The following is a 7500-nucleotide window of genomic DNA, read 5'->3' on the forward strand; positions in this document are numbered from 1 at the left end:
GAGTAAAATTGCCAACTAGAGGTCATTTTTCAAACCAAGGGGCAATAGTTTTCTACTATAAACTGAATATTACAGTCAGTATATGTTTTATTAAACCATTTCAGAAACTTGGGAGCAGTTTCATTTAAACTTCTTGCTTGATGTGGCTCAGAGAACAGGCCCAGGGCAGCTCACAAAAGAGGCCTGGCATAGTCTCTATAATAAATATTCTGTATACTCAGTAATTATGAAGGCTTTAGGGTCTTTATGGTGAATGGCCATATCCTACCACCATTCTGAATCCTTAGCAGCAATTGAAGTCATTAAGATTTGTGTGTAAAAATCAGGCAGGCCAATGTTTCTCACTGTAATACTGTGACAAACTAGTGCCAAACTATACAGAAAAGCCAATTATGGCTATTGCAGTCTAAAAGATTAAAAGAAAAACACCTTTTCCTTCTCCATACTCTCTTACTGCTTTTCTCTCCCACTGAAGTGTGTAGATGATGGCAGTCATACAGAGGTGATTGCCTAGTGCCTCAGTCAATGACAGGATTTCCAGTCTGGAATAACAGAAATTACAATAATGGACAAAGGGAAGCCTTTAACCTCCTGCTCTTCCACACTGTGCTTATCCACTGAGTTTTGTCACCCCGTGCCTGGGGAACAGAGGTGCTTCCTGCAGCCATTGCTCTGAGTGACTCTTACTGTCGGTAGTTTGTAGTTTGTCAGTACAAAGTCCTCAGTGGATTTTAGGTTTTAGGAAGAGTGATGGGGAGTTGTAGCTTCTCTGCAAAACAGGGGGACAGAGAAATATCAGAAAGACCACAGTGTCTTGGGAAGAAGGGAGCAAAATAAAGCCTTTAACTTTTTCCTTAAGAATCCCTGATAGAAGTATTTTGTTTAGAACTCTTTGTGGAACTTCTTCTTAACTACTTCTGCAAGTGTCAATGTCAACTTAACTACCCTACAGGATTTCTAATTCTCTATTTTGGGGGAAAACTTGTGGTCTGATCCTGGTTTTGTGGCATAACCATGTCACAGTCCAATACTACTATGTTGTCCACAGTACACATATTTCAGTTCCTGCATGCTTAAGTTGCAAATTCATGTGACAATCATGTCTGTAAATTATGTATTCCCATAACCATAATTAGAAATTTCTATCTACCTTTGCCAGATTAATGCATAGTTACAGCTGTAGCATGGGCAAATTAGGTGCAAAATATGTTTTTGTAGTAGGAGTTTTTAAAAACCAAACCTTACACCCGTATGTGTGTATATATTATACAGACACAGACATAATTTTCAAATGGTCATATTTTAAAGGTCTACATAAAACTTCACCTCGGTAAGGGTGATGGATTAGAATAATAAAAAATGGAGCAGCAAAAGACCTGTTATACATCTAGTCCATCTTCTTGACATTACAGGATTGTTCCCTACAGGGTACTTGCTAACACTTTGTCCAGAGCAGGTTTAAATGTCCCAAGGAGTGAAGTTCCAACTAAAGTTTGACAGATATAATTCAAAGGATATTTTTCTGACACTCCATCTTAAATTGAACAGTTTACCATGTTATGTTGGTCATAATTTCAGGGTCCTGTCCTGTGTGTATCTCCTTGGTGCTTCCAGGTTTCTAAATATTTGCAAAAAGTCTTCGTAAATTACTTTGATATTTACCATGCCATTTTCTCTCATCCTCTACCTAACACTGTCACTGTGCAGATTGTGTGGGTTCCCCCCCTCCAAACTCTCTTATAGATCGAAAGACTGGGCCAAATAAAGATGATGCTCTGAATTTAGTATTGCATATATTGCATAATATAAACACACACTATATATAAGATTATGTATCTACTCTGTGTTCATTTCTAGGAGGATGTTGTTTAGAGGACTGTCTGATTGTATTGGACCCTGTACAAACATATAATTAATCTCATTTTTAGAAATGCTTAGCTCCAAGCTGAGGGTGTAGAAATATAAGGTTATTAGTTTCTAGAACATTTTTATTATGCACTTTCTATTTTGATTGACAACTATTAGTATTTTAAGATGACAGAACTAAAACTTATGCTGCCAGATAGCATCAAATGTAATGTATGCTAAGTAAACAGAAGCATGTGAGCAGGATAATATTTATTGTATTGTTACACAGCAATGTGGTAAGAGACTAGAGAGAAAATTATTCTTCAAGAAGGATATTTGATATTTTACGCTTTTTAGAAATACAAACATAGGACTGAACTTTGCACCCTGTTTCCTCAGGGTAGCATGCAGGTTATATCATCTATCTTGGCTGGTTGCTATTGAAAGCTTCCATTCTTCACCTTCTTCTTTTCTCTCAAATTGCCTGTGCAGGAGAGGAGGAGAAGAACCAGTTCTTTTCCTGGAGAGCTTTACTTCCAAGTCATCTGGTGGGGTGAGAGGCACAGTCAGGAGAAGTGTTGTGTGAGAGGAGATTCATGAGGAGAAGGATTGGAGCCACTGTGACCAAGTCAGGTTGCACTTTCTCATTTTGAAAAAAACAAAACAAAAAGAATTGTTACTATGAAGATGTGCAAATTTCCCATGTACTTCTAGTGAATATTTAATACAAAACAATTAGAGGCAGGGCAAAAATTATATAGCTTTTAAAAACCAATGAATAAAGAGACTCTAGTTTTCATAACACAGTTCACCCATCTAAAACTATTTACTGAATTCAAGTTAAAAAGAAGCTGGAATGTTCAGAACCTGGTTCAGAAGGTTGTGCTTAGGTCTGTGTGCCTCAGCTGCCATGCTGGAGCCAGGCCTGGCTTAGAATGGGATGGCAGAGATATGCATCTCATAAAAACCCATATAAAAATACAAACAAAGTGAATGAAGATGTGAATTCCTGTGCTAGGTTAACAAGTAAATGAAAAATAAAATTAGCATTAATCAAGAAAGAGGAAGACTTTGGGCTCTCTTTTTTTTTTTTTTTTTATTAGTTTCAGCTTGCATCCTTTAGAGTGAAAAGTACTCAGTTTAGTGTTGCAGGAAGTTTGCCAGGCACAGAATATATTAGGCAGAAGTACCTGGTTTAGCTTGTGTAGTGAAAGGAATAAAGCAGTGTTAAGCTGGTGCTCTGCTGGTGCTAATATTGTAACTTAGATCTATCTTGACTGTTTCAGTCAAATACCATGTGTACCTATCTTTAGCAGAAGAAATTTTAAGCAACTCTTAAATTTTTTAAACATGGGATGAAGAGCAACTGCATGTGTCCTTTGCACAGCATGAACACAAGTAGCTGTAAAATCACACGATAATGTCATTAGGCAGTTGGTTTTGGTAAACTCAGATTAACTGGAGAAGGAGAATAGGTGGGATTGATACATTTCACCATTATTTAAAGTCTTGGGTAAATGACTTTTTGCAGTCATTGAGACAAAAAGTATCCATGTGTGGGGTGTTTTAATTTTTCTCTGAGCATGCCACTTTTTTTTTTTATTTTTTTTTATTTTTTTTTATTTTTTTTTAAATACCTGATCACATACATTTATTGTGAACTGCCTGGTGAAGTTCTGCATTCATTCCTTAAATACAAGCCATTGTTTTTACTGTCATAAAATTCTCTCTTGGATTATAACCTCTTTTCTCTTAAGTCTAAGTGGTTGACTGCTGCAGCATTCATCCAGTGCACCTTCTGCATTTCCTTCAGCTTTTCCATTCCTCGAAAATGGTTCTCCTGTTGACTTGTGCTTGGCACCAGGCTGATGCCATTAACAAAAACATCAGTCTCAAAATGTTTATTATGATTCTTGATTGGTGAGAGAATTGCAGGTGCTTGTGGAAGTCCAATTTGTGAATAGTAGTTCTTGTCGATCAAGGCAATGTGTCACTGTGCCTGACACACTTGTGAGTTGTTATCAATCCTGTTACCAATTTATGTCTAATCCCTTCTTGTCCATCTGTGATGCTTACGGTTCATCTCTTTTGGGCATTAATATTCACGTTTCAGAATGATACATCTAATGACCGATCTCACTTTGAGGGAACAGTGCCATGTTATGATGGAATAAAGTGTCATGATGTCTTAGGTAAATAAGCCAATTGGTATGGGAAGAGAAAAAACCCCTTCATCTGGCAGTAAAGAAAATAAGAGGAAAAGCTCTGGTGTATGATTCTTATTGAAACAAGGGTATTACCCAGTAGAGTATAAATGAGGAAATGTGCCATCTGCACCACATTGGTAGTTAGAGTGAGGGTGGTTATACAGAGGTTGGGATTATGTAAAGTGCATTTCAGATAACCTTTCTGGATTTTGAGCCATGGTTCCTGTAAACTTCTCTATTGTAGTCCAACCCACTGCAAATGATAATGCTTTGTTCTGAGATTTGGGAAGAATTGTGTCAGAGATGTTACTCAGAAGGACCTCAGCTACAGCCTTAGATCATCAGGGTCAGGATTTCAATGCCAGTACTGTTCCCATTTAAGTATCTTCTTTGTCTCCTGTATTGTAAACCCTATCCTCAAAGGCTTGCTTAGGGTTGGCACTGGTATTCGATGGGAGCTGCAAACCCATCAGAGATCAGATGGAAAATATGTATATACTGAGTGTGTGTATTGTATGTGGCAGCAAGGCACAGTGATGGAGTAACGCTTTAATGTATACAGTATCTTTATTATGCAGTCAAGTGGGGAAAAAGTGGATGTTTCTATTTATCAGTTGGGGTTTTTTTGTCTTGGGTGTTTCTATCTTTGACTGATACAAATATTTTGGAATCTAAACATATCTCTGCAATACTGTTGTGTCTTTGTTCTGGATTTCTTTCATCTTAACTTATCAACACAGTATATGAACCATTTTATCCTACAGTGTGATCATCATCCTAGTGTGTATTTGCTCATTAATGTCAGGTTAAGATCTAAAGAAATACGAAAGTAGGAGTGAAATTCCTTTTTTTTTTTTACTTTGTTTGTACTAATCTTTTTATACTAATAATGATGCGAAAAGGAAAACTACAGTACTGTGGCAATGGAAAAAAGAAAAAGTATACACATTTTCCACAAGTGCTCTACTGCTTCCAGTCTTGGTTTGGCTTAAGTATTAGAACTCAAACATGACCTTAAAACAAAAACTGATCAAGTCTCTCTTTGCAGTAGGGAATAATTAGTTTGGTATTTAGAAATAATTGAAATATCCTAATAAAATATTCCTTAGAAACAAATGTATATGAAATGCACATTCTAATATTTGTATTTTTTCACTGAATAGATTTCTTTTTTCACCCACGTCCTTTGCATAAATTTATGAACAGTTAGTTAGGTCTGGTTTTGTATACCTGATATTCATAGTAAAGAAATTTTGAAAGGAGAAAATACCATGGAAAAATGTAAGATCTAATAATTATTTTTAAACTGTTGTTGATTGTTAACAGGACACTTTTGTTACGTGAACCCTCTTCCCTCTTCTTTTCCCCACAAAGTTATCCTAGAAGTGTTTAAGAAGGCTTTTGCCTTCCTTAGGAAAATAGAAACAAAATTAAAACAACTTTCTAATTTTCAAGTAAAAGCTGAAATTTTCCTTGAAGGGTGCAGGCAGGAGAGAGAGATGCAGGACTGGGCCAGGGAGACCACAATTTATCTAACTTAAGGTGTAAAAAATTCTCACAGTTGGAGCCTGCTCTTCTCCACTAAGTAAGCAGGAGTAGAACTGTTCTAATCCTGGTCATATGCAGCAAAAAATGCTGGATGAGTTGTTTGGGGAGCATGAGGACAGCAGTGAGAGTAACTCACAGTAGGTCCCGTGGGGAGTGACAGGGCACTGATCCTTGTGCTGAGAACGAGGGTCAGAGGAGGTTTCCCAATTGAGCAAACCCCTGAAGCACAAGGAGAACTCGATGTATGGGAGTTGTTTTCGGGAGGTCAGTTCCATGCTGAAGGTGTTGGATGGGCCAGTCTCATTCCTTGCCCCCCACCCTTCAGCTTAACCATCCAGCCACTTACACTGCTTATTTTTATTCCTCAAAATCGTTCTTTCCTTTTGTGGGGACCACTCACAACCTCACAAAAAAGAAAAATAATAGTTAAGAGTATGTTTTGTCTTGAAAACTTTTTAACTTGATTGACATGGTTTCTAGCATACAATATATTCTCTGAAGTTTGCAGGGGGAGGTATGCAAATGTTTTTATGGAGCTGAAATGCCTGGTTTACGTTTGATGTTTTTAGATTGTTAAGCTATACTGTAATACAGCATATTAAAACATAAATGACAGAATTCAAGGGCAGTGTTTTGACTTTTCTAAGGTAAACGTTTCCATATCGCAGTGTCAGTTTTGGCCTGTTTTGGGTTGGAACCAAATTGTCTGCTGTAAGTTTCGTTTTTAACAGATTTACCTATGCTAATGACTTTAGCAGCTATGACTCTTTGATTTCAATCCTTCCTGAGAATCACCATGTCTGCCTCTACTTGTTGCTTTATTATTTTTTGGAGCTGCCAGTTTTCAGTCCTCTCCCTCCCCAATAGCAGGAGGCACAGAGGTCTTTTCTCTGCATTCAGAATATGAGACACAAAGAAGCCCACAGTCTAGTTACTGAGCTAGGTTTATTGCAGTAAGTTGGCATTGTAGGGCACATTCTTCCCAACATCTTGAAGCTTTTAGCAAGTCTTTTCTCTTATTTGAAAATTGACACAGTTTGGCTTCTGTTTATGAAGGAGTCACAGCTCTGCAACACTGATTTGCCTTTTCCTAACCCTGTTCTGGTGTGCTTTCAATAACGTGGCAGTCCCGTGTGAAACCTTGCAGCTTTATTTACTACATCAACTTTAGCAGTAGGCAGTGCTTGAATTTATGTAAAACTTGTGGCAGAAAAGCTCCAGAAAAGTAAAAGAAAAGGAGATCTAAGGCAGTTTTTTTCTTTATTTTTGTGCTATCCTGTTTATGTCTAGATTTTTTGTTTATAATAATTTTATTTATTATAATAATAAAATGTGTTAAGACTTGCTGGATTTCTCAGCCTTCTGGATCAAAGGTCCTCTTTATTGACAAGCATTGTCAATGTGAACTTTCCCAGATCAGACAAATATTTTATTTTAAGAGACTGACATTCCAGCCTTGGCACTAATGCTAAAAATATCAATTCATTTGCTAATTAAGGTAGTACTGACTTTTTAATGATAACTTCTGTCTTTTTTTTTTTTTTTTTAATGCATGGTAGTATATGAGACAAACTTTTTGCACAAACACTCTGTTTGTAGTCTGTCTCCCTGGAAGTAACACTACTATTTCTCCCCCCGTGAGAACAATTTTTTTTTTTTTAAGGCTGCTTGCATCTGCTTAATTTAGGATTAAAATCATCTTAATGGAAATATTTCAAATAATTTTTCTGAGCAGTTGAAATCTCCACATAGTCTCCAGTCTTCCATAGCGTGTAGCAAGCCCTCTTTGTTCAAATGCAACCCTCTGAGTGGTAAGAGGAGTGATGTGGGAAATGTACTCTAAAATGGCCAAATTGGGACTGTGCTCTTTCTTCCTCACTTCCAGCCAGCCCTTTGA

The 7500-nt window shown here is 37.1% G+C and overlaps 1 protein-coding gene across 3 annotated transcripts in view; it reads left to right on the forward strand.

The window, feature by feature from the left end:
- Positions 1-7500, forward strand: part of ZNF536 (zinc finger protein 536) — a 340785-nt gene that overhangs the window by 64845 nt on the left and 268440 nt on the right. The window lies entirely within an intron of this gene.

The sequence above is a fragment of the Corapipo altera genome, unplaced genomic scaffold (genome assembly GCF_003945725.1).
Source record: "Corapipo altera isolate COAL_440 unplaced genomic scaffold, ASM394572v1 224, whole genome shotgun sequence".
NCBI classification, from domain to species: domain Eukaryota; kingdom Metazoa; phylum Chordata; class Aves; order Passeriformes; family Pipridae; genus Corapipo; species Corapipo altera.